Source organism: Labrus mixtus, unplaced genomic scaffold (assembly GCF_963584025.1).
Source record: "Labrus mixtus unplaced genomic scaffold, fLabMix1.1 SCAFFOLD_46, whole genome shotgun sequence".
Taxonomy (NCBI): Eukaryota; Metazoa; Chordata; class Actinopteri; order Labriformes; family Labridae; genus Labrus; species Labrus mixtus.
In genome coordinates, this window is record NW_026870293.1 from 65001 (window position 1) to 90000 (window position 25000).

Genomic DNA, 25000 nt, shown 5'->3' on the forward strand with positions numbered 1-25000 from the left:
GGACATGTGAATATGTCTCTCTATGATAAAAAAAAAACATATGATCAAAAAAATGAAAAAGCTTACAGCGTCTGGTATTCCCAGGCGGTCTCCCATCCAAGTACTAACCAGGCCCGACCCTGCTTAGCTTCCGAGATTGGACGAGTTCAGGGTGGTTTGGCCGTAAGCCATTATTGTGTGCAGAAAGGGGCCTTTTAAAGATGTCATGCCCTTGATTCTGGCTGAATTTTTGGACATGTGAATATGTCTCTATATGATAAAAAAAAAACATATGATCAAAAAAATGAAAAAGCTTACAGCACCTGGTATTCCTAGGCGGTCTCCCATCCAAGTACTAACCAGGCCCGACCCTGCTTAGCTTCTGAGATCTGACGAGATCGGGCGTGTTTTTTTAATCTTTTATTATCAAAATTACAAAAACATTTATAATTCTTTCACATAATTTACAACAAATGCTATTACAATACATACACCCTCTAAATTAAACCTCCCCTCTGACGCAAACGGCACCCTAAAAACAATAAAAACATAGCATCAGAAAAAAAACTCAAACCACCCCTGATACCCCCAACTCATGACAACTCTTCTGAGTCCCTCCCCCAAAGCAAACACCCCTCTGAAAACAAACCACAAAAACATACAAAAACCCCACAGTATTCTCAAAAAACCACTGAGAAAAGATGTGCTTTCCATTCATTCACAAACATTCTCCACACATTAATTTTCTTACTTTCATACAGTGCATAATTCCTCCTGTTAAAAAACGCTTTTCTTGCAAAAGCCAAAATTATATTCATTACATTGTGATTTTTTTGTTTTGTTCCCACCCCCAACAACACCGACAATTCCCACCCCCTTTCATTCCAACACTCATTCTTACTGCATTTCCCCAACATTTCTCTTATTTTTCCCCAAAAATAAACCAATTCCCCACACGTAACAAACAAATGTATTAAATCCTCATCCGTACTTTCACATACACAGCACTTTCTTTCATACCTCTCCTTATGGATCTGATGCAGGACGATGCAGGTGAAGATCCTCCTGTGCCTCAGTTTGAAATCGAGGTCAAATATTGCATGTGGTGTATGCGGAATGTTAATGTTCTTCCATATCATGTTGCTTGTTATGTCCGGGTATGTGTCTGTCCATTTTACTTCGGATGTGGGTTTCTGTATTCTATGTGTGATTGCACATCTATACCAAATTTTTGTAGTGACATCTATAATGTTGTGTTTCTTCTCCCCTAGGCACAGGGAGATCCCCCCCACATCGTCCCGCATCACTCCCTCCTTCTCTTTGATTAATTTTTCCCATTCGCTCGACAAAGACAATTTTACATTTGCAAACACTCCCTCAATCACATGCTTTCTGCACACACACCCTTTATTTTTTAAACCCCTCACCACCATTTGTAAATCAAAATCCCCCCCACAGTTCAGTAAATCCCTTATTCTAATATATCCCGCTTTCGACATAGCTTCACACTTAATTACCCTCTCCCCATTTTTAAAATACGGGCTCGAGAGGAAGGGCAGTCGTAGCACTGACCCTCTCGTTCCGCACTCTGGTACAGTCCAGGATGAAACCTGATACCACGCACTGAGTACTTCCTGGAAAAGTGTTTAAATGAATCCGGGTTATTGATCTGGTACAGGTTGTCCTCGTTGTAGAGTCCAAAACTGCACAGATATTGTTTGAAGTGGTTTTTCCAAACTACGTTCCGGTTCTGGTCCATAAATTTGCCTATCAATTTGACTCTTAGTGCTACTTTTTTTGTAAGTAAATCAATCAAAGCTAGCCCCCCCTGATCTTTAGCCCCTATTATTGTTTTGTGAGCTATACTCGCTGCTTTGTTTTTCCAAATAAAGTCCCTAATGGTCTTTGAAATCTCCTTAAAGGCCCAGTCCGGAAGCGTACAAGTACTCAGCGCATGATTCACTTTGGACAACACGAGAGCATTTGTTACGGCTACCCTTCCTCTCAACAATAGACCCCTCGCTTTCCACAAATTCAATGTTTTTTTAATTTTACCCACCACCTCTTTCCATGTTACATCATCACATTCATTCTCATTTTTCCCCATATTCACTCCCAACACTTTTCTTCTCTCACACACCGTTTTAAATCCCCACTTATTAACTAGATTGGATTCCTTACCTAGTAACATAATTTCTGACTTATTTTCATTTACTTTTGCCCCAGATGCTCTTTCATAAGTTTGTACATGTTTTAATATCAATTCTATATCCTCCTCTCCTTTTACCATTATATTCACGTCATCTGCATACTGTATTATTTTTACGTTTTCCTTACCTATACCTTTTATGTTTACGTCTTCCGATATCAGTGCTGCCAGCGGCTCTGCTACCAAGCTGTACAACAGCGCTGACATCGGACATCCTTGTCTCACTGACCTTGATATTTTAAAAGAATCAGTTAGTTCCCCGTTACATTTTATCTTGCTTTCCGCTCCTGTATACAACATATTTATCCATTCTCTCATTCTCTCCCCGAATCCAAACTTCTCTAACACCTTCCCCATGAACCCGTGATCTACTCTGTCAAAAGCTTTATTTAAATCAATCCCTAGCCATATTCCCCCCTCCCCTTCCATATCCCTGACCGTCTGTTTTATTGAAATGATTGAGTCTGCTATGTCTCTGTTTGGTATACTGTATGATTGTGTTTGTTCTATGATTGTTCCTATTACCTCCCTGATTCTATTGGCTATTGTTTTCGCTATGATTTTGTAGTCTGTGTTGAGTAGGCTGATTGGTCTGTAGTTGTCCAGATTTTTATTGTCCCCCTTGTTTTTGTAAAAAATAGTAACCACCCCTTCCCCTAAACTTTTTGGTATATGTTTCACTTTTTCCATATATTTACTCAATTTGTTCACCAAGGGCACCAGCTGCTCTTTGAAAGCTTGGTAGAATTCCGCAGTTAGGCCATCGCTCCCAGGACTTTTGTTTTTGTTTAACCCCTCTAAAGCACTTCTGATTTCTCCCTCTGTAAACTCACAATCACACCACATTTTATCGTCCTCGCTTAGTTTTTTCTTTAAGGCACCCAAAGCTCTGTTCACACTCACGCTATCACACTCCTGTCTCGAAAACAGGCTTTCATAATAGCCCTTTACTATTTCTAAAATTCCCTTTTTATCTGTCACACTTTTACCTGCTTCATTTAATAATTCGTTTATTTCTGTTCTTTTTTGTTTTTGTTTTTCCAGACCTAAAAAAAAGGCTGTACTCCTCTCCCCCTCATACATTTATTGTATTTTACTCCTAATGGCTGCACCCCTACTCTTTTTAAGTTCAATCACTCCCAACTGTTCTTTTAAATGTATGTATTTTTCGACATCTACATTATCTACACTGTCAAGCGATGCTATTTCCTCACTTAGTTGTTTTCTCAAATTCTCTTCCTTTCTATTTTCTCTCCACTTTTTCTCTTTACTATAATTGATACACTTTTTTTTAATTCTGACTTTTACACTATCCCACCACACATTCATATCTTCACTCTCATTCCACTCATATCCCACATCATTCAACAATCTTTCCATACTTTTCACAAACATTCCATCATCCAGCAAGCTTGCATTAAAGCACCATATCCCTCCTTTACGTACATTCGTTTCTTTTCTAAACGTGATTTCTATTCCAGCGTGATCGCTCCACATATTAGTTTTATATTCAACTTCTTTAATCCACCTCACTACCTCGCATGTCACCAAAGCATAATCTATTCTAGATTGTTTTAATCTATTCAGTACAATTTGTCTCCTGGAGAACACCCTCTCCCATGGATGTAGCAATCTCCAAATATCAATGCATTGTTTCGTTATCATTATATCTTTAAGTGTCCCCCTGCTCACATCCCCCTTAAACACATTATTTTTTGACACATCGGTGGGTGTCATCGCCACATTAAAGTCACCGATTATTATACAATTCCTTTCCCACCATTTGCTTATTGCAATGAAGAATGTTTTCCTTTCTTTTTCTCCATTCGGTGCATATATATTTATGATTCTTATATTTTTCGCTTCATACACACAGTCTATTACTATTATTCTTCCTTCTTTGTCTCCATAAACCAAATTTACCCCTGTTACCCGACCCGTTTTGACTAAAACCGCCACTCCTCTCGCCCTCGACGTGCCATTGGAGCAGAAAATATGGCCCACAAAGTCTTTTTTTATGTCTTCCACCAGGGAATCATCCCACCTGGTCTCCTGCAGGCACAAAACGTCATTCTGCAAGGAAAGAATCGCATGTCTTTTTTCTTTGTTCCTTAGTCCATTCACGTTTATCGAAAATAAATTAAAGGCCATTATCATAAAAATAAAAACAAAAAAAACGGATTTACAGGGGTTATTGTCAGTCATTATTTGTCCTTACATTTCAATTTTTTCACCAACTTTTTTCGTTGTCCAAGACTTAGTCTTTTTTGCGCACTCGCCAGTTCACTCACATCCATTTCGCTGTCCGTTTCATTGGGACTGGTGCTTTTACCCGTATTATTTAGCGTGATTTTTCTCCCTCCCGCCTGTCCAACACCACTCTCAGGCATCTCCCTCCCCTCTGTGCTCATGCTTACCCCCGGGTCTTCTGCCACGTCCCTTCCGTCTCCTTTTTTCCCTCTCTCGCTCGTTTTTCGCTGCTTCTGCTGTCCTCCCTCTCCAGCCAGCTCCGGCGTCTCCAGCTCGCACTCTGACGCCCGTTCTCCTCCGCTCTCTCCGCTCTGCTCCATTTCTCCGTCACTGTTCTCGTCTTCTCTGATCTCCTTCCTGCTTGCTCCGATCACCTCCTTCTCTTCCGCCTCCTCCTCGTACACCTCCTCCGCCTCGTCTTCATCCTCGTACACCTCCTCCACCTCGTTCTTGCTTTCCTCTCCGTTCTCACACTCACATTCATTTTCTCTTTTTTTACAGTTTGTGCATTTTGTGCTGTTCGCGCTGCACTCTCGCGCAAAGTGTCCCTGCACCCCACAGTTGTGGCACATAAATTCTGGACACTCTCTCAGGATGTGTCCCGGCTGGATGCACATCCTGCACACTTTTTGTTGTCTATCATGTATTACTCTAAAGTATTCGTTCCCCATCACAGTGTTAAACTTTGTGGAGTAAGGGAGTGACTGTACCTGGTCATTAAATCTGACCCGGACAAACCTCGTTCCGTCAGCTATCATTGTTCCAGGCCACATTCTGCGTTTTATTGGTGATGTCGGTTTCACTCCCCATCCCGTCAGCTTCCAAACTATTTCTTCATCTGTGATATACGCTGGCAGGTTTAAAAAAGACACCACCAGCTCATCATTATTTAGTTCTCTCGCCACGACTCTGGTCTCTCCGATTTTAAATCCATCCAGCAGCCTTTCCTTTCCTTTAATGTTGCTCACCGTCACCTCCAGTTTTTCAGGTCCCAGGGTTCTGCACGCCAGCAGGCCCCCACAGATCATTTTTATGTTGCTCATGACGTGATTTAGAGGAACTTTGTCTCCCACCATTTCAATGTTTAGTGTTAGTTTTCTCTCAAAAGACACTTTTGCTTCCTCTTTTTCTGCTCTCTCGCCACCTCTCCCATTCTCTGCATGCGGAGCAATCAGCCCGCCGCTCCTCTCTCTTCCTCTCTCTCCGTCATCCATTCCGTTCCCTGTTTCATTTGCCGTTTTCATCCGTCCTTTTTGTCCGTCGTTCTTCTCGTTGTCGTTTAATCCATTCCTTTGTTTCAGTGCCATGTTTGTTTGTTCACGTTGTTGTCCGTTCTCTTTTCCTTTTTCCATCTCTCCAGTCCGTGGTCCTGTCATCTTTGTGATCCGTCCGTGTGAGTTTGCTCGCGACATACGAGCAAACATTCACAAAAAACAAAAATTCTTCACAAAATTGTGGAAAAAAAACAGGAAAAAAAGATGAAAAGAAAAACGATCCCCCTAACAGTCAGTGACTGCTGGGGGACATTCACTCACAATCTGACGTATTTAAATAAATCCAAAGCGCATCCAAAAAAAGAACAAATTAGTCCAGCTGTCCTGCTCAGTACTGACACGTCAGCTCTCCTTCAGCACCACACAAACTCTGACAGCAAAAGGGGCGTGTTCAGGGTGGTATGGCCGTAAGCCATTATTGTGTGCAGAAAGGGGCCTTTTAAAGATTTCATGCCCTTGATTCTGGCTGAATTTTTGGACATGTGAATATGTCTCTATATGATAAAAAAAAAATATCATCAAAAAAATGAAAAAGCTTACAGCACCTGGTATTCCCAGGCTGTCTCCCATCCAAGTACTAACCAGGCCCGACCATGCTTAGCTTCCGAGATCGGACGAGTTCAGGGTGGTATGGCCGTAAGCCATTATTGTGTGCAGAAAGGGGCCTTTTAAAGATGTCATGCCCTTGATTCTGGCTGAATTTTTGGACATGTGAATATGTCTCTATATGATAAAAAAAAAACATATGATCAAAAAAATGAAACAGTTTACAGCATCTGGTATTCCCAGGCGGTCTCCCATCCAAGTACTAACCAGGCCCGACCCTGCTTAGCTTCCGAGATCGGACGAGTTCAGGGTGGTATGGCCGTAAGCCATTATTGTGTGCAGACAGGGGCCTTTTAAAGATGTCATGCCCTTGATTCTGGCTGAATTTTTGGACATGTGAATATGTCTCTATATGATAAAAAAAAAACATATGATCAAAAAAATGAAAAAGCTTACAGCACCTGGTATTCCCAGGCGGTCTCCCATCCAAGTACTAACCAGGCCCGACCCTACTTAGCTTCCGAGATCAGACGTGTTAAGGGTGGTATGGCTGTTAGCCATTATTGTGTGCAGAAAGGGGCCTTTTAAAGATGTCATGCCCTTGATTCTGGCTGAATTTTTGGACATGTGAATATGTCTCTATATGATAAATAAAAAAACATATGATCAAAAAAATGAAAAAGCTTACAGCACCTGGTATTCCCAGGCGGTCTCCCATCCAAGTACTAACCAGGCCCGACCCTGCTTAGCTTCCGAGATCGGACGAGATCGGACGAGATCGGGCATGTTCAGGGTGGTATGGCTGTAAGCCATTATTGTGTACAGACAGGGGCCTTTTAAAGATGTCATGCCCTTGATTCTGGCTGAATTTTTGGACATGTGAATATGTCTCTCTATGATAAAAAAAAAACCATATGATCAAAAAAATGAAAAAGCTTACAGCATCTGGTATTCCCAGGCAGTCTCCCATCGAAGTACTAACCAGGACCGACCCTGCTTAGCTTCCGAGATCGCATTAGCTCAGGGTTGTATGGCCGTAAGCCATTATTGTGTGCAGAAAGGGGCCTTTTAAAGATGTCATGCCCTTAATTCTGGCTGAATTTTTGGACATGTGAATATGTCTCTCTATGATAAAATAAAAACATATGATCAAAAAAATGAAAAAGCATAAAGCACCTGGTATTCCCAGGCGGTCTCCCATCCAAGTACTAAACAGGCCCGACCCTGCTTAGCTTCCGAGATCGGACGAGATCGGGCGTGTTCAGGGTGGTATGGCTGTAAGCCATTATTGTGTGCAGAAAGGGGCCTTTTAAAGATGTCATGCCCTTGATTCTGGCTGAATTTTTGGACATGAAAATATGTCTCTCTATGATAAAAAAAAAACATATGATCAAAAAAATAAAAAAGCTTACAGCACCTGGTATTCCTAGGCGGTCTCCCATCCAAGTACTAACCAGGTCCGACCCTGCTTAGCTTCCGAGATCGGACGAGTTCAGGGTGGTATGGCCGTAAGCCATTATTGTGTGCAGACATGGGCCTTTTAAAGATGTCATGCCCTTAATTCTGGCTGAATTTTTGGACATGTGAATATGTCTCTATATGAAAAAAAAAAAACATGATCAAAAAAATGAAAAAGCTTACAGCACCTGGTATTCCCAGGTGGTCTCCCATCCAAGTACTAACCAGGCCGGCCCTGCTTAGCTTCCGAGATCGGGCAAGATCGGGCGTGTTCAGGGTGGTATGGTCATAAACCATTATTGTTTGCAGAAAGGGGCCTTTTAAAGATGTCATGCCCTTGATTCTGGCTGAATTTTTGGACATGTGAATATGTCTCTCTATGATAAAATAAAAACATATGATCAAAAAAATGAAAAAGCATAAAGCACCTGGTATTCCCAGGCGGTCTCCCATCCAAGTACTAACCATGCCCGACCCTGCTTAGCTTCCGAGATCGCATTAGCTCAGGGTTGTATGGCCGTAAGCCATTATTGTGTGCAGAAAGAGGCCTTTTAAAGATGTCATGGCCTTGATTCTGGCTGAATTTTTGGACATGTGAATATGTCTCTATATGATAAAAAAAAAACATATGATCAAAAAAATGAAAAAGCTTACAGCACCTGGTATTCCCAGGCGGTCTCCAATCCAAGTCCTAACCAGGCCCGACCCTGCTTAGCTTCCGAGATCGGACGAGTTCAGGGTGGTATGGCCGTAAGCCATTATTGTGTGCAAAAAGTGGCCTTTTAAAGATGTCATGCCCTTGATTCTGGATGAATTTTTGGACATGTGAATATGTCTCTATATGATAAAAAAAAACATATGATCAAAAAAAATGAAAAACCTTACAGCACCTGGTATTCCCTGGCAGTCTCCCATCCAAGTACTAACCAGTCCCGACCCTGCTTAGCTTCCAAGATCGGAGCATTTCAGGGTTGTATGGCCGTAAGCCTTTATTGTGTGCAGAAAGGGGCCTTTTAAAGATGTCATGCCCTTGATTCTGGCTGAATTTTTGGACATGTGAATATGTCTCTCTATGATAAAAAAAAAAATATGATCAAAAAAATGAAAAAGCTTACAGCACCTGATATTCCCAGGCGGTCTCCCATCCAAGTACTAACCAGGCCCGACCCTGCTTAACTTCCGAGATCGGATGAGATCGGGCGTGTTCAGGGTGGTATGGCCGTAAGCCATTGTTGTGTGCAGAAAGGGGCCTTTTAAAGATGTCATGCCCTTGATTCTGGCTGAATTTTTGGACATGTGAATATGTCTCTCTATGATAAAAAAAAAACATATGATCAAAAAAATGAAAAGCTAACAGCACCTGGTATTCCCAGGCTGTCTCCCATGCAAGTACTAACCAGGTCCGACACTGCTTAGCTTCCGAGATCGCATTAGCTCAGGGTTGTATGGCCGTAAGCCATTATTGTGTGCAGAAAGGGGCCTTTTAAAGAAGTCATGCCCTTGATTCTGGCTGAATTTTTGGACATGTGAATATGTCTCTCTATGATAAAAAAAAAACATATGATCAAACAAATGAAAAAGCTTACAGCACCTGGTATTCCCAGGCAGTCTCCAATCCAAGTACTAACCAGGTCCGACCCTACTTAGCTTCCGAGATCGGACGAGTTCAGGGTGGTATGGCCGTAAGCCATTATTGTGTCCAAAAAGGGGCCTTTTAAAGATGTCATGCCCTTGATTCTGGCTGAATTTTTGGACATGTGAATATGTCTCTCTATGATAAGAAAAAAAACATATGATCAAAAAAATGAAAAAGCTTACAGCACCTGGTATTCCCAGGCAGTCTCCAATCCAAGTACTAACCAGGTCGGACCCTACTTAGCTTCCGAGATCGGACGAGTTCAGGGTGGTATGGCCGTAAGCCATTATTGTGTGCAAAAAGGGGCCTTTTAAAGATGTCATGCCCTTGATTCTGGCTGAATTTTTGGACATGTGAATATGTCTCTATATGATAAAAAAAAAAATATGATCAAAAAAAATTAAAAACCTTACAGCACCTGGTATTCCCTGGCAGTCTCCCATCCAAGTACTAACCAGTCCCGACCCTGCTTAGCTTCCGAGATTGGAGAATTTCAGGGTTGTATGGCCGTAAGCCTTTATTGTGTGCAGAAAGGGGCCTTTTAAAGATGTCATGCCCTTGATTCTGGCTGAATTTTTGGACATGTGAATATGTCTCTCTATGATAAAAAAAAAACATATGATCAAACAAATGAAAAAGCTTACAGCACCTGGTATTCCCAGGCAGTCTCCAATCCAAGTACTAACCAGGTCCGACCCTACTTAGCTTCCGAGATCGGACGAGTTCAGGGTGGTATGGCCGTAAGCCATTATTGTGTGCAAAAAGGGGCCTTTTAAAGATGTCATGCCCTTGATTCTGGCTGAATTTTTGGACATGTGAATATGTCTCTCTATGATAAGAAAAAAAATATATGATCAAAAAAATGAAAAAGCTTACAGCACCTGGTATTCCCAGGCAGTCTCCAATCCAAGTACTAACCAGGTCGGACCCTACTTAGCTTCCGAGATCGGACGAGTTCAGGGTGGTATGGCCGTAAGCCATTATTGTGTGCAGACATGGGCCTTTTAAAGATGTCATGCCCTTAATTCTGGCTGAATTTTTGGACATGTGAATATGTCTCTATATGATAAAAAAAAAACATGATGAAAAAAATGAAAAAGCTTACAGCACCTGGTATTCCCAGGTGGTCTCCCATCCAAGTACTAACCAGGCCGGCCCTGCTTAGCTTCCGAGATCGGGCAAGATCGGGCATGTTCAGGGTGGTATGGTCATAAGCCATTATTGCTTGCAGAAAGGGGCCTTTTAAAGATGTCATGTCCTTGATTCTGGCTGAATTTTTGGACATGTGAATATGTCTCTCTATGATAAAAAAAAAACATATGATCAAAAAAATGAAAAAGCATAAAGCACCTGGTATTCCCAGGCGGTCTCCCAACCAAGTACTAACCAGGCCCGACCCTGCTTAGCTTCCGAGATCGCATTAGCTCAGGGTTGTATGGCCGTAAGCCATTATTGTGTGCAGAAAGAGGCCTTTTAAAGATGTCATGGCCTTGATTCTGGCTGAATTTTTGGACATGTGAATATGTCTCTATATGATAAAAAAAAAACATATGATCAAAAAAATGAAAAAGCTTACAGCACCTGGTATTCCCAGGCGGTCTCCAATCCAAGTCCTAACCAGGCCCGACCCTGCTTAGCTTCCGAGATCGGACGAGTTCAGGGTGGTATGGCCGTAAGCCATTATTGTGTGCAAAAAGTGGCCTTTTAAAGATGTCATGCCCTTGATTCTGGATGAATTTTTGGACATGTGAATATGTCTCTATATGATAAAAAAAAACATATGATCAAAAAAAATGAAAAACCTTACAGCACCTGGTATTCCCTGGCAGTCTCCCATCCAAGTACTAACCAGTCCCGACCCTGCTTAGCTTCCAAGATCGGAGCATTTCAGGGTTGTATGGCCGTAAGCCTTTATTGTGTGCAGAAAGGGGCCTTTTAAAGATGTCATGCCCTTGATTCTGGCTGAATTTTTGGACATGTGAATATGTCTCTCTATGATTAAAAAAAAAAATATGATCAAAAAAATGAAAAAGCTTACAGCACCTGATATTCCCAGGCGGTCTCCCATCCAAGTACTAACCAGGCCCGACCCTGCTTAACTTCCGAGATCGGATGAGATCGGGCGTGTTCAGGGTGGTATGGCCGTAAGCCATTGTTGTGTGCAGAAAGGGGCCTTTTAAAGATGTCATGCCCTTGATTCTGGCTGAATTTTTGGACATGTGAATATGTCTCTCTATGATAAAAAAAAAACATATGATCAAAAAAATGAAAAGCTAACAGCACCTGGTATTCCCAGGCTGTCTCCCATCCAAGTACTAACCAGGTCCGACACTGCTTAGCTTCCGAGATCACACGAGCTCAGGGTTGTATGGCCGTAAGCCATTATTGTGTACAGACAGGGGCCTTTTAAAGATGTCATGCCCTTGATTCTGGCTGAATTTTTGGACATGTGAATATGTCTCTCTATGATAAAAAAAAAACATATGATCAAAAAAATGAAAAAGCTTACAGCACCTGGTATTCCCAGGTGGTCTCCCATCCAAGTACTAACCAGGCCGGCCCTGCTTAGCTTCCGAGATCGGGCGAGATTGGGCGTGTTTTTTTTTTAATCTTTTATTATCAAAATTACAAAAACATTTATAATTCTTTCACATCATTTCCAACAAATGCTATTATAATACATACACCCTCTAAATTAAACCTCCCCTCTGACGCAAACGGCACCCTAAAAACAATAAAAACATAGCATCAGAAAAAAAAAAAAAACTCAAACCACCCCTGATACCCCCAACTCATGACAACTCTTCTGAGTTCCTCCCCTAAAGCAAACACCCCTCTGAAAACAAACCACAAAAACATACAAAAACCCCACAGTATTCTCAAAAAACCAATGAGAAAAAAAAACAAACCCAAATCAAATCACCCATTTTCCCCATGACCAAAAAAGAAGCCCTCGTACCAAAAAAACCAAAAACAAAATAATTTAGACATCCCACATAATTCCCTCCTCGTTTACTCTACACACATTCGCACCTTCCACAAACATTCTCACAAACTCACTCTCATTCGCTATGTACAGCAATTTAAGATGTGCTTTCCATTCATTCACAAACATTCTCCACACATTCATTTTCTTACTTTCATACAGTGCATAATTCCTCCTGTTAAAAACCGCTTTTCTTGCAAAAGCCAAAATTATATTCATTACATTGTGATTTTTTTGTTTTGTTCCCACCCCCAACAACACCGACAATTCCCACCCCCTTTCATTCCAACACTCATTCTTACTGCATTTCCCCAACATTTCTCTTATTTTTCCCCAAAAATAAACCAATTCCCCACACGTAACAAACAAATGTATTAAATCCTCAACCGTACTTTCACATACACAACACTTTCTTTCATACCTCTCCTTATGGATCTGATGCAGGACGATGCAGGTGAAGATCCTCCTGTGCCTCAGTTTGAAATCTAGGTCAAATATTGCATGTGGTGTATGCGGAATGTTAATGTTCTTCCATATCATGTTGCTTGTTGTGGTATGTGTCTGTCCATTTTACTTCGGATGTGGGTTTCTGTATTCTATGTGTGATTGCGCATCTATACCAAATTTTTGTAGTGACATCTATAATGTTGTGTTTCTTCTCCCCTAGGCACAGGGAGATCCCCCCCACATCGTCCTGCATCACTCCCTCCTTCTCTTTGATTAATTTTTCCCATTCGCTCGACAAAGACAATTTTACATTTGCAAACACTCCCTCAATCACATCCTTTCTGCACACACACCCTTTATTTTTTAAACCCCTCACCACCATTTGTAAATCAAAATCCCCCCCACAGTTCAGTAAATCCCTTATTCTAATATATCCCGCTTTCGACATAGCTTCACACTTAATTACCCTCTCCCCATTTTTAAAATACGGGCTCGAGAGGAAGGGCAGTCGTAGCACTGACCCTCTCGTTCCGCACTCTGGTACAGTCCAGGATGAAACCTGATACCACGCACTGAGTACTTCCTGGAAAAACCGTGGCAAGTGTTTAAATGAATCCGGGTTATTGATCTGGTACAGGTTGTCCTCGTTGTAAAGTCCAAAACTGCACAGATATTGTTTGAAGTGGTTTTTCCAAACTACGTTCCGGTTCTGGTCCATAAATTTGCCTATCAATTTGACTCTTAGTGCTACTTTTTTTGTAAGTAAATCAATCAAAGCTAGCCCCCCCTGATCTTTAGCCCCTATTATTGTTTTGTGAGCTATACTCGCTGCTTTGTTTTTCCAAATAAAGTCCCTAATGGTCTTTGAAATCTCCTTAAAGGCCCAGTCCGGAAGCGTACAAGTACTCAGCGCATGATTCACTTTGGACAACACGAGAGCATTTGTTACGGCTACCCTTCCTCTCAACAATAGACCCCTCGCTTTCCACAAATTCAATGTTTTTTTAATTTTACCCACCACCTCTTTCCATGTTACATCATCACATTCATTCTCATTTTTCCCCATATTCACTCCCAACACTTTTCTTCTCTCACACACCGTTTTAAATCCCCACTTATTAACTAGATTGGATTCCTTACCTAGTAACATAATTTCTGACTTATTTTCATTTACTTTTGCCCCAGATGCTCTTTCATAAGTTTGTACATGTTTTAATATCAATTCTATATCCTCCTCTCCTTTTACCATTATATTCACGTCATCTGCATACTGTATTATTTTTACGTTTTCCTTACCTATACCTTTTATGTTTACGTCTTCCGATATCAGTGCTGCCAGCGGCTCTGCTACCAAGCTGTACAACAGCGCTGACATCGGACATCCTTGTCTCACTGACCTTGATATTTTAAAAGAATCAGTTAGTTCCCCGTTACATTTTATCTTGCTTTCCGCTCCTGTATACAACATATTTATCCATTCTCTCATTCTCTCCCCGAATCCAAACTTCTCTAACACCTTCCCCATGAACCCGTGATCTACTCTGTCAAAAGCTTTATTTAAATCAATCCCTAGCCATATTCCCCCCTCCCCTTCCATATCCCTGACCGTCTGTTTTATTGAAATGATTGAGTCTGCTATGTCTCTGTTTGGTATACTGTATGATTGTGTTTGTTCTATGATTGTTCCTATTACCTCCCTGATTCTATTGGCTATTGTTTTCGCTATGATTTTGTAGTCTGTGTTGAGTAGGCTGATTGGTCTGTAGTTGTCCAGATTTTTATTGTCCCCCTTGTTTTTGTAAAAAATAGTAACCACCCCTTCCCCTAAACTTTTTGGTATATGTTTCACTTTTTCCATATATTTACTCAATTTGTTCACCAAGGGCACCAGCTGCTCTTTGAAAGCTTGGTAGAATTCCGCAGTTAGGCCATCGCTCCCAGGACTATTGTTTTTGTTTAACCCCTCTAAAGCACTTCTGATTTCTCCCTCTGTAAACTCACAATCACACCACATTTTATCGTCCTCGCTTAGTTTTTTCTTTAAGGCACCCAAAGCTCTGTTCACACTCACGCTATCACACTCCTGTCTCGAAAACAGGCTTTCATAATAGCCCTTTACTATTTCTAAAATTCCCTTTTTATCTGTCACACTTTTACCTGCTTCATTTAATAATTCGTTTATTTCTGTTCTTTTTTGTTTTTGTTTTTCCAGACCTAAAAAAAAGGCTGTACTCCTCTCCCCCTCATACATATATTGTATTTTACTCCTAATGGCTGCACCCCTACTCTTTTTAAGTTCAATCACTCCCAACTGTTCTTTTAAATGTATGTATTTTTCGACATCTACATTATCTACACTGTCAAGCGATGCTATTTCCTCACTTAGTTGTTTTCTCAAATTCTCTTCCTTTCTATTTTCTCTCCACTTTTTCTCTTTACTATAATTGATACACTTTTTTTTAATTCTGACTTTTACACTATCCCACCACACATTCATATCTTCACTCTCATTCCACTCATATCCCACATCATTCAACAATCTTTCCATACTTTTCACAAACATTCCATCATCCAGCAAGCTTGCATTAAAGCACCATATCCCTCCTTTACGTACATTCGTTTCTTTTCTAAACGTGATTTCTATTCCAGCGTGATCGCTCCACATATTAGTTTTATATTCAACTTCTTTAATCCACCTCACTACCTCGCATGTCACCAAAGCATAATCTATTCTAGATTGTTTTAATCTATTTAGTACAATTTGTCTCCTGGAGAACACCCTCTCCCATGGATGTAGCAATCTCCAAATATCAATGCATTGTTTCGTTATCATTATATCTTTAAGTGTCCCCCTGCTCACATCCCCCTTAAACACATTATTTTTTGACACATCGGTGGGTGTCATCGCCACATTAAAGTCACCGATTATTATACAATTCCTTTCCCACCATTTGCTTATTGCAATAAAGAACGTTTTCCTTTCTTTTTCTCCATTCGGTGCATATATATTTATGATTCTTATATTTTTCGTTTCATACACACAATCTATTACTATTATTCTTCCTTCTTTGTCTCCATAAACCAAATTTACCCCTGTTACCCGACCCGTTTTGACTAAAACCGCCACTCCTCTCGCCCTCGACGTGCCATTGGAGCAGAAAATATGGCCCACAAAGTCTTTTTTTATGTCTTCCACCAGGGAATCATCCCACCTGGTCTCCTGCAGGCACAAAACGTCATTCTGCAAGGAAAGAATCGAATGTCTTTTTTCTTTGTTCCTTAGTCCATTCACGTTAATCGAAAATAAATTAAAGGCCATTATCATAAAAATAAAAACAAAAAAAACGGATTTACAGGGGTTATTGTCAGTCATTATTTGTCCTTACATTTCAATTTTTTCACCAACTTTTTTCGTTGTCCAAGACTTAGTCTTTTTTGCGCACTCGCCAGTTCACCCACATCCATTTCGCTGTCCGTTTCATTGGGACTGGTGCTTTTACCCGTATTATTTAGCGTGATTTTTCTCCCTCCCGCCTGTCCAACACCACTCTCAGGCATCTCCCTCCCCTCTGTGCTCATGCTTACCCCCGGGTCTTCTGCCACGTCCCTTCCGTCTCCTTTTTTCCCTCTCTCGCTCGTTTTTCGCTGCTTCTGCTGTCCTCTCTCTCCAGCCAGCTCCGGCGTCTCCAGCTCGCACTCTGACGCCCGTTCTCCTCCGCTCTCTCTGCTCTGCTCCATTTCTCCGTCACTGTTCTCGTCTTCTCTGATCTCCCTCCTGCTTGCTCCGATCACCTCCTTCTCCTCCGCCTCCTCCTCGTACACCTCCTCCGCCTCGTCTTCATCCTCGTACACCTCCTCCACCTCGTTCTTGCTCTCCTCTCCGTTTTCACACTCACATTCATTTTCTCTTTTTTTACAGTTTGTGCATTTTGTGCTGTTCGCGCTGCACTCTCGCGCAAAGTGTCCCTGCACCCCACAGTTGTGGCACATAAATTCTGGACACTCTCTCAGGATGTGTCCCGGCTGGATGCACATCCTGCACACTTTTTGTTGTCTATCATGTATTACTCTAAAGTATTCGTTCCCCATCACAGTGTTAAACTTTGTGGAGTAAGGGAGTGACTGTACCTGGTCATTAAATCTGACCCGGACAAACCTCGTTCCGTCAGCTATCATTGTTCCAGGCCACATTCTGCGTTTTATTGGTGATGTCGGTTTCACTCCCCATCCCGTCAGCTTCCAAACTATTTCTTCATCTGTGATATACGCTGGCAGGTTTAAAAAAGACACCACCAGCTCATCATTATTTAGTTCTCTCGCCACGACTCTGGTCTCTCCGATCTTAAATCCATCCAGCAGCCTTTCCTTTCCTTTAATGTTGCTCACCGTCACCTCCAGTTTTTCAGGTCCCAGGGTTCTGCACGCCAGCAGGCCCCCACAGATCATTTTTATGTTGCTCATGACGTGATTTAGAGGAACTTTGTCTCCCACCATTTCAATGTTTAGTGTTAGTTTTCTCTCAAAAGACACTTTTGCTTCCTCTTTTTCTGCTCTCTCGCCACCTCTCCCATTCTCTGCATGCGGAGCAATCAGCCCGCCGCTCCTCTCTCTTCCTCTCTCTCCGTCATCCATTCCGTTCCCTGTTTCATTTGCCGTTTTCATCCGTCCTTTTTGTCCGTCGTTCTTCTCGTTGTCGTTTAATCCATTCCTTTGTTTCAGTGCCATGTTTGTTTGTTCACGTTGTTGTCCGTTCTCTTTTCCTTTTTCCATCTCTCCAGTCCGTGGTCCTGTCATCTTTGTGATCCGTCCGTGTGAGTTTGCTCGCGACATACGAGCAAACATTCACAAAAAACAAAAATTCTTCACAAAATTGTGGAAAAAAAACAGGAAAAAAGGTGAAAAGAAAAACGATCCCCCTAACAGTCAGTGATTGCTGGGGGACATTCACTCACAATCTGAGGTATTTAAATAAATCCAAAGCGCATCCAAAAAACAAACAAATTAGTCCAGCTGTCCTGCTCAGTACTGACACGTCAGCTCTCCTTAAGCACCACACAAACTCTGACAGCAAAAGGGGCATGTTCAGGGTGGTATGGCCATAAGCCATTATTGTGTGCAGACAGGGGCTTTTTAAAGATGTCATGCCCTTGATTCTGGCTGAATTTTTGGACATGTGAATATGTCTCCTAATGATTAAAAAAAAAACATATGATCAAAAAAATGAAACAGCTTACAGCATCTGGTATTCCCAGGCGGTCTCCCATCGAAGTACTAACCAGGACCGACCCTGCTTAGCTTCGGAGATCTGACGAGTTCAGGGTGGTATGGCCGTAAGCCATTATTGTGTGCAGAAAGGGGCCTTTTAAAGATGTCATGCCCTTGATTCTGGCTGAATTTTTGGACATGTGAATATGTCTCTATATGATAAAAAAAAACATATGATCAAAAAAATGAAAAATCTTACAGCACCTGGTATTCCCAGGCGGTCTCCCATCCAAGTACTAACCAGGCCCGACCAAGCTTAGCTTCCGAGATCGGATGAGATCAGGGTGCTATGGCCGTAAGCCATTATTGTGTGCAGAAAGGGGCCTTTTAAAGATGTCATGCCCTTGATTCTGGCTGAATTTTTGGACATGTGAATATGTCTCTATATGATAAAAAAAAAAACATATGATCAAAAAAATGAAAAAGCTTACGGCACCTGGTATTCCCAGGCGGTCTACCATCCAAGTACTAACCAGGCCCGACCCTGCTTAGCTTCCTAGATCGGACGAGATCGGGCGTGTTTTTTTTTTTTTTTTATCTTTTATTATCAAAATTACAAAAACATTTATAATTCTTTCACATCATTTACAACAAATGCTATTATAATACATACACCCTCTAAATTAAACCTCCCCTCTGACGCAAACGGCACCCTAAAAACAATAAAAACATAGCATCAGAAAAAAAAAACTCAAATCACCCCTGATACCCCCAACTCATGACAACTCTTCTGAGTCCCTCCCCCAAAGCAAACACCCCTCTGAAAACAAACCACAAAAACATACAAAAACCCCACAGTATTCTCAAAAAACCACTGAGAAAAAAAAACCCAAATCAAATCACCCATTTTCCCCATGACCAAAAAAGAAGCCCTCGTACCAAAAAAACCAAAAACAAAATAATTTAGACATCCCACATAATTCCCTCCTCGTTTACTCTACACACATTCGCACCTTCCACAAACATTCTCACAAACTCACTCTCATTCGCTATGTACAGTAATTTAAGATGTGCTTTCCATTCATTCACAAACATTCTCCACACATTCATTTTCTTACTTTCATACAGTGCATAATTCCTCCTGTTAAAAACCGCTTTTCTTGCAAAAGCCAAAATTATATTCATTACATTGTGATTTTTTTGTTTTGTTCCCACCCCCAACAACACCGACAATTCCCACCCCCTTTCATTCCAACACTCATTCTTACTGCATTTCCCCAACATTTCTCTTATTTTTCCCCAAAAATAAACCAATTCCCCACACGTAACAAACAAATGTATTAAATCCTCATCCGTACTTTCACATACACAACACTTTCTTTCATACCTCTCCTTATGGATCTGATGCAGGACGATGCAGGTGAAGATCCTCCTGTGCCTCAGTTTGAAATCTAGGTCAAATATTGCATGTGGTGTATGCGGAATGTTAATGTTCTTCCATATCATGTTGCTTGTTATGTCCGGGTATGTGTCTGTCCATTTTACTTCGGATGTGGGTTTCTGTATTCTATGTGTGATTGCGCACCTATACCAAATTTTTGTAGTGACATCTATAATGTTGTGTTTCTTCTCCCCTAGGCACAGGGAGATCCCCCCCACATCGTCCCGCATCACTCCCTCCTTCTCTTTGATTAATTTTTCCCATTCGCTCGACAAAGACAATTTTACATTTGCAAACACTCCCTCAATCACATCCTTTCTGCACACACACCCTTTATTTTTTAAACCCCTCACCACCATTTGTAAATCAAAATCCCCCCCACAGTTCAGTAAATCCCTTATTCTAATATATCCCGCTTTCGACATAGCTTCACACTTAATTACCCTCTCCCCATTTTTAAAATACGGGCTCGAGAGGAAGGGCAGTCGTAGCACTGACCCTCTCGTTCCGCACTCTGGTACAGTCCAGGATGAAACCTGATACCACGCACTGAGTACTTCCTGGAAAAACCGTGGCAAGTGTTTAAATGAATCCGGGTTATTGATCTGGTACAGGTTGTCCTCGTTGTAGAGTCCAAAACTGCACAGATATTGTTTGAAGTGGTTTTTCCAAACTACGTTCCGGTTCTGGTCCATAAATTTGCCTATCAATTTGACTCTTAGTGCTACTTTTTTTGCAAGTAAATCAATCAAAGCTAGCCCCCCCTGATCTTTAGCCCCTATTATTGTTTTGTGAGCTATACTCGCTGCTTTGTTTTTCCAAATAAAGTCCCTAATGGTCTTTGAAATCTCCTTAAAGGCCCAGTCCGGAAGCGTACAAGTACTCAGCGCATGATTCACTTTGGACAACACGAGAGCATTTGTTACGGCTACCCTTCCTCTCAACAATAGACCCCTCGCTTTCCACAAATTCAATGTTTTTTTAATTTTACCCACCACCTCTTTCCATGTTATATCATCACATTCATTCTCATTTTTCCCCATATTCACTCCCAACACTTTTCTTCTCTCACACACCGTTTTAAATCCCCACTTATTAACTAGATTGGATTCCTTACCTAGTAACATAATTTCTGACTTATTTTCATTTACTTTTGCCCCAGATGCTCTTTCATAAGTTTGTACATGTTTTAATATTAATTCTATATCCTCCTCTCCTTTTACCATTATATTCACGTCATCTGCATACTGTATTATTTTTACGTTTTCCTTACCTATACCTTTTATGTTTACGTCTTCCGATATCAGTGCTGCCAGCGGCTCTGCTACCAAGCTGTACAACAGCGCTGACATCGGACATCCTTGTCTCACTGACCTTGATATTTTAAAAGAATCAGTTAGTTCCCCGTTACATTTTATCTTGCTTTCCGCTCCTGTATACAACATATTTATCCATTCTCTCATTCTCTCTCCGAATCCAAACTTCTCTAACACCTTCCCCATGAACCCGTGATCTACTCTGTCAAAAGCTTTATTTAAATCAATCCCTAGCCATATTCCCCCCTCCCCTTCCATATCCCTGACCGTCTGTTTTATTGAAATGATTGAGTCTGCTATGTCTCTGTTTGGTATACTGTATGATTGTGTTTGTTCTATGATTGTTCCTATTACCTCCCTGATTCTATTGGCTATTGTTTTCGCTATGATTTTGTAGTCTGTGTTGAGTAGGCTGATTGGTCTGTAGTTGTCCAGATTTTTATTGTCCCCCTTGTTTTTGTAAAAAATAGTAACCACCCCTTCCCCTAAACTTTTTGGTATATGTTTCACTTTTTCCATATATTTACTCAATTTGTTCACCAAGGGCACCAGCTGCTCTTTGAAAGCTTGGTAGAATTCCGCAGTTAGGCCATCGCTCCCAGGACTATTGTTTTTGTTTAACCCCTCTAAAGCACTTCTGATTTCTCCCTCTGTAAACTCACAATCACACCACATTTTATCGTCCTCGCTTAGTTTTTTCTTTAAGGCACCCAAAGCTCTGTTCACACTCACGCTATCACACTCCTGTCTCGAAAACAGGCTTTCATAATAGCCCTTTACTATTTCTAAAATTCCCTTTTTATCTGTCACACTTTTACCTGCTTCATTTAATAATTCGTTTATTTCTGTTCTTTTTTGTTTTTGTTTTTCCAGACCTAAAAAAAAGGCTGTACTCCTCTCCCCCTCATACATATATTGTATTTTACTCCTAATGGCTGCACCCCTACTCTTTTTAAGTTCAATCACTCCCAACTGTTCTTTTAAATGTATGTATTTTTCGACATCTACATTATCTACACTGTCAAGCGATGCTATTTCCTCACTTAGTTGTTTTCTCAAATTCTCTTCCTTTCTATTTTCTCTCCACTTTTTCTCTTTACTATAATTGATACACTTTTTTTTAATTCTGACTTTTACACTATCCCACCACACATTCATATCTTCACTCTCATTCCACTCATATCCCACATCATTCAACAATCTTTCCATACTTTTCACAAACATTCCATCATCCAGCAAGCTTGCATTAAAGCACCATATCCCTCCTTTACGTACATTCGTTTCTTTTCTAAACGTGATTTCTATTCCAGCGTGATCGCTCCACATATTAGTTTTATATTCAACTTCTTTAATCCACCTCACTACCTCGCATGTCACCAAAGCATAATCTATTCTAGATTGTTTTAATCTATTTAGTACAATTTGTCTCCTGGAGAACACCCTCTCCCATGGATGTAGCAATCTCCAAATATCAATGCATTGTTTCATTATCATTATATCTTTAAGTGTCCCCCTGCTCACATCCCCCTTAAACACATTATTTTTTGACACATCGGTGGGTGTCATCGCCACATTAAAGTCACCGATTATTATACAATTCCTTTCCCACCATTTGCTTATTGCAATAAAGAACGTTTTCCTTTCTTTTTCTCCATTCGGTGCATATATATTTATGATTCTTATATTTTTCGTTTCATACACACAATCTATTACTATTATTCTTCCTTCTTTGTCTCCATAAACCAAATTTACCCCTGTTACCCGACCCGTTTTGACTAAAACCGCCACTCCTCTCGCCCTCGACGTGCCATTGGAGCAGAAAATATGGCCCACAAAGTCTTTTTTTATGTCTTCCACCAGGGAATCATCCCACCTGGTCTCCTGCAGGCACAAAACGTCATTCTGCAAGGAAAGAATCGAATGTCTTTTTTCTTTGTTCCTTAGTCCATTCACGTTAATCGAAAATAAATTAAAGGCCATTATCATAAAAATAAAAACAAAAAAAACGGATTTACAGGGGTTATTGTCAGTCATTATTTGTCCTTACATTTCAATTTTTTCACCAACTTTTTTCGTTGTCCAAGACTTAGTCTTTTTCTCCCTCCCGCCTGTCCAACACCACTCTCAGGCATCTCCCTCCCCTCTGTGCTCATGCTTACCCCCGGGTCTTCTGCCACGTCCCTTCCGTCTCCTTTTTTCCCTCTCTCGCTCGTTTTTCGCTGCTTCTGCTGTCCTCCCTCTCCAGCCAGCTCCGGCGTCTCCAGCTCGCACTCTGACGCCCGTTCTCCTCCGCTCTCTCTGCTCTGCTCCATTTCTCCGTCACTGTTCTCGTCTTCTCTGATCTCCCTCCTGCTTGCTCCGATCACCTCCTTCTCCTCCGCCTCCTCCTCGTACACCTCCTCCGCCTCGTCTTCATCCTCGTACACCTCCTCCACCTCGTTCTTGCTCTCCTCTCCGTTTTCACACTCACATTCATTTTCTCTTTTTTTACAGTTTGTGCATTTTGTGCTGTTCGCGCTGCACTCTCGCGCAAAGTGTCCCTGCACCCCACAGTTGTGGCACATAAATTCTGGACACTCTCTCAGGATGTGTCCCGGCTGGATGCACATCCTGCACACTTTTTGTTGTCTATCATGTATTACTCTAAAGTATTCGTTCCCCATCACAGTGTTAAACTTTGTGGAGTAAGGGAGTGACTGTACCTGGTCATTAAATCTGACCCGGACAAACCTCGTTCCGTCAGCTATCATTGTTCCAGGCCACATTCTGCGTTTTATTGGTGATGTCGGTTTCACTCCCCATCCCGTCAGCTTCCAAACTATTTCTTCATCTGTGATATACGCTGGCAGGTTTAAAAAAGACACCACCAGCTCATCATTATTTAGTTCTCTCGCCACGACTCTGGTCTCTCCGATCTTAAATCCATCCAGCAGCCTTTCCTTTCCTTTAATGTTGCTCACCGTCACCTCCAGTTTTTCAGGTCCCAGGGTTCTGCACGCCAGCAGGCCCCCACAGATCATTTTTATGTTGCTCATGACGTGATTTAGAGGAACTTTGTCTCCCACCATTTCAATGTTTAGTGTTAGTTTTCTCTCAAAAGACACTTTTGCTTCCTCTTTTTCTGCTCTCTCGCCACCTCTCCCATTCTCTGCATGCGGAGCAATCAGCCCGCCGCTCCTCTCTCTTCCTCTCTCTCCGTCATCCATTCCGTTCCCTGTTTCATTTGCTGTTTTCATCCGTCCTTTTTGTCCGTCGTTCTTCTCGTTGTCGTTTAATCCATTCCTTTGTTTCAGTGCCATGTTTGTTTGTTCACGTTGTTGTCCGTTCTCTTTTCCTTTTTCCATCTCTCCAGTCCGTGGTCCTGTCATCTTTGTGATCCGTCCGTGTGAGTTTGCTCGCGACATACGAGCAAACATTCACAAAAAACAAAAATTCTTCACAAAATTGTGGAAAAAAAACAGGAAAAAAGGTGAAAAGAAAAACGATCCCCCTAACAGTCAGTGACTGCTGGGGGACATTCACTCACAATCTGAGGTATTTAAATAAATCCAAAGCGCATCCAAAAAACAAACAAATTAGTCCAGCTGTCCTGCTCAGTACTGACACGTCAGCTCTCCTTCAGCACCACACAAACTCTGACAGCAAAAGGGGCATGTTCAGGGTGGTATGGCCATAAGCCATTATTGTGTGCAGACAGGGGCTTTTTAAAGATGTCATGCCCTTGATTCTGGCTGAATTTTTGGACATGTGAATATGTCTCTCTATGATAAAAAAAAACATGATCAAAAAAATGAAAAAGCATACAGCACCTGGTATTCCCAGGCGGTCTCCCATCCAAGTACTAACCAGGCCCGACCCTGCTTAGCTTCCGAGATTGGATGAGTTCAGGGTTGTATGGCCGTAAGCCATTATTGTGTGCAGAAAGGGGCCTTTTAAAGATGTCATGCCCTTGATTCTGGCTGAATTTTTGGACATGTGAATATGTCTCCTAATGATTAAAAAAAAAACATATGATCAAAAAAATGAAACAGCTTACAGCATCTGGTATTCCCAGGCGGTCTCCCATCCAAGTACTAACCAGACCCAACCCTGCATAGCTTCCGAGATCGGGCGTGTTCAGGGTGGTATGGCTGTAAGCCATTATTGTGTGCAGACAGGGGCCTTTTAAAGATGTCATGCCCTTGATTCTGGCTGAATTTTTGGACATGTGAATATGTCTCTATATGATTAAAAAAAAAACATATGATCAAAAA

At 41.5% G+C, this 25000-nt stretch overlaps 3 non-coding genes and 18 pseudogenes across 3 annotated transcripts; all 21 read right to left on the reverse strand.

Moving 5' to 3' along the window:
- Positions 1 to 59: 59 nt before the first annotated feature.
- LOC132967765 (5S ribosomal RNA) lies at positions 60 to 168 on the reverse strand (annotated as a pseudogene).
- Positions 169 to 6245: 6077 nt separating this feature from the next.
- Positions 6246 to 6354, reverse strand: LOC132967675 (5S ribosomal RNA; annotated as a pseudogene).
- Positions 6355 to 6476: 122 nt separating this feature from the next.
- On the reverse strand, positions 6477 to 6585 carry LOC132967623 (5S ribosomal RNA; annotated as a pseudogene).
- Positions 6586 to 6707: 122 nt separating this feature from the next.
- On the reverse strand, positions 6708 to 6816 carry LOC132967608 (5S ribosomal RNA; annotated as a pseudogene).
- Positions 6817 to 6939: 123 nt separating this feature from the next.
- On the reverse strand, positions 6940 to 7068 carry LOC132967377 (5S ribosomal RNA; annotated as a pseudogene).
- A 354-nt stretch (positions 7069 to 7422) lies between these two features.
- LOC132967343 (5S ribosomal RNA) lies at positions 7423 to 7541 on the reverse strand. The gene has a single exon (XR_009670699.1). It is a non-coding gene; the product is annotated as a 5S ribosomal RNA (ribosomal RNA).
- Positions 7542 to 7663: 122 nt separating this feature from the next.
- Positions 7664 to 7772, reverse strand: LOC132967574 (5S ribosomal RNA; annotated as a pseudogene).
- A 120-nt stretch (positions 7773 to 7892) lies between these two features.
- LOC132967519 (5S ribosomal RNA) lies at positions 7893 to 8010 on the reverse strand (annotated as a pseudogene).
- A 353-nt stretch (positions 8011 to 8363) lies between these two features.
- Positions 8364 to 8472, reverse strand: LOC132967723 (5S ribosomal RNA; annotated as a pseudogene).
- A 352-nt stretch (positions 8473 to 8824) lies between these two features.
- On the reverse strand, positions 8825 to 8943 carry LOC132967763 (5S ribosomal RNA). The gene has a single exon (XR_009670842.1). It is a non-coding gene; the product is annotated as a 5S ribosomal RNA (ribosomal RNA).
- A 352-nt stretch (positions 8944 to 9295) lies between these two features.
- Positions 9296 to 9404, reverse strand: LOC132967668 (5S ribosomal RNA; annotated as a pseudogene).
- A 123-nt stretch (positions 9405 to 9527) lies between these two features.
- Positions 9528 to 9636, reverse strand: LOC132967805 (5S ribosomal RNA; annotated as a pseudogene).
- Positions 9637 to 9989: 353 nt separating this feature from the next.
- LOC132967669 (5S ribosomal RNA) lies at positions 9990 to 10098 on the reverse strand (annotated as a pseudogene).
- A 123-nt stretch (positions 10099 to 10221) lies between these two features.
- Positions 10222 to 10330, reverse strand: LOC132967806 (5S ribosomal RNA; annotated as a pseudogene).
- Positions 10331 to 10450: 120 nt separating this feature from the next.
- Positions 10451 to 10568, reverse strand: LOC132967538 (5S ribosomal RNA; annotated as a pseudogene).
- Positions 10569 to 10921: 353 nt separating this feature from the next.
- LOC132967724 (5S ribosomal RNA) lies at positions 10922 to 11030 on the reverse strand (annotated as a pseudogene).
- A 353-nt stretch (positions 11031 to 11383) lies between these two features.
- On the reverse strand, positions 11384 to 11502 carry LOC132967295 (5S ribosomal RNA). Its single transcript, XR_009670662.1, has one exon. It is a non-coding gene; the product is annotated as a 5S ribosomal RNA (ribosomal RNA).
- Positions 11503 to 18012: 6510 nt separating this feature from the next.
- LOC132967709 (5S ribosomal RNA) lies at positions 18013 to 18121 on the reverse strand (annotated as a pseudogene).
- Positions 18122 to 18242: 121 nt separating this feature from the next.
- Positions 18243 to 18351, reverse strand: LOC132967768 (5S ribosomal RNA; annotated as a pseudogene).
- Positions 18352 to 24544: 6193 nt separating this feature from the next.
- Positions 24545 to 24653, reverse strand: LOC132967701 (5S ribosomal RNA; annotated as a pseudogene).
- Positions 24654 to 24776: 123 nt separating this feature from the next.
- LOC132967508 (5S ribosomal RNA) lies at positions 24777 to 24885 on the reverse strand (annotated as a pseudogene).
- Between the last annotated feature and the right edge of the window lie 115 nt (positions 24886 to 25000).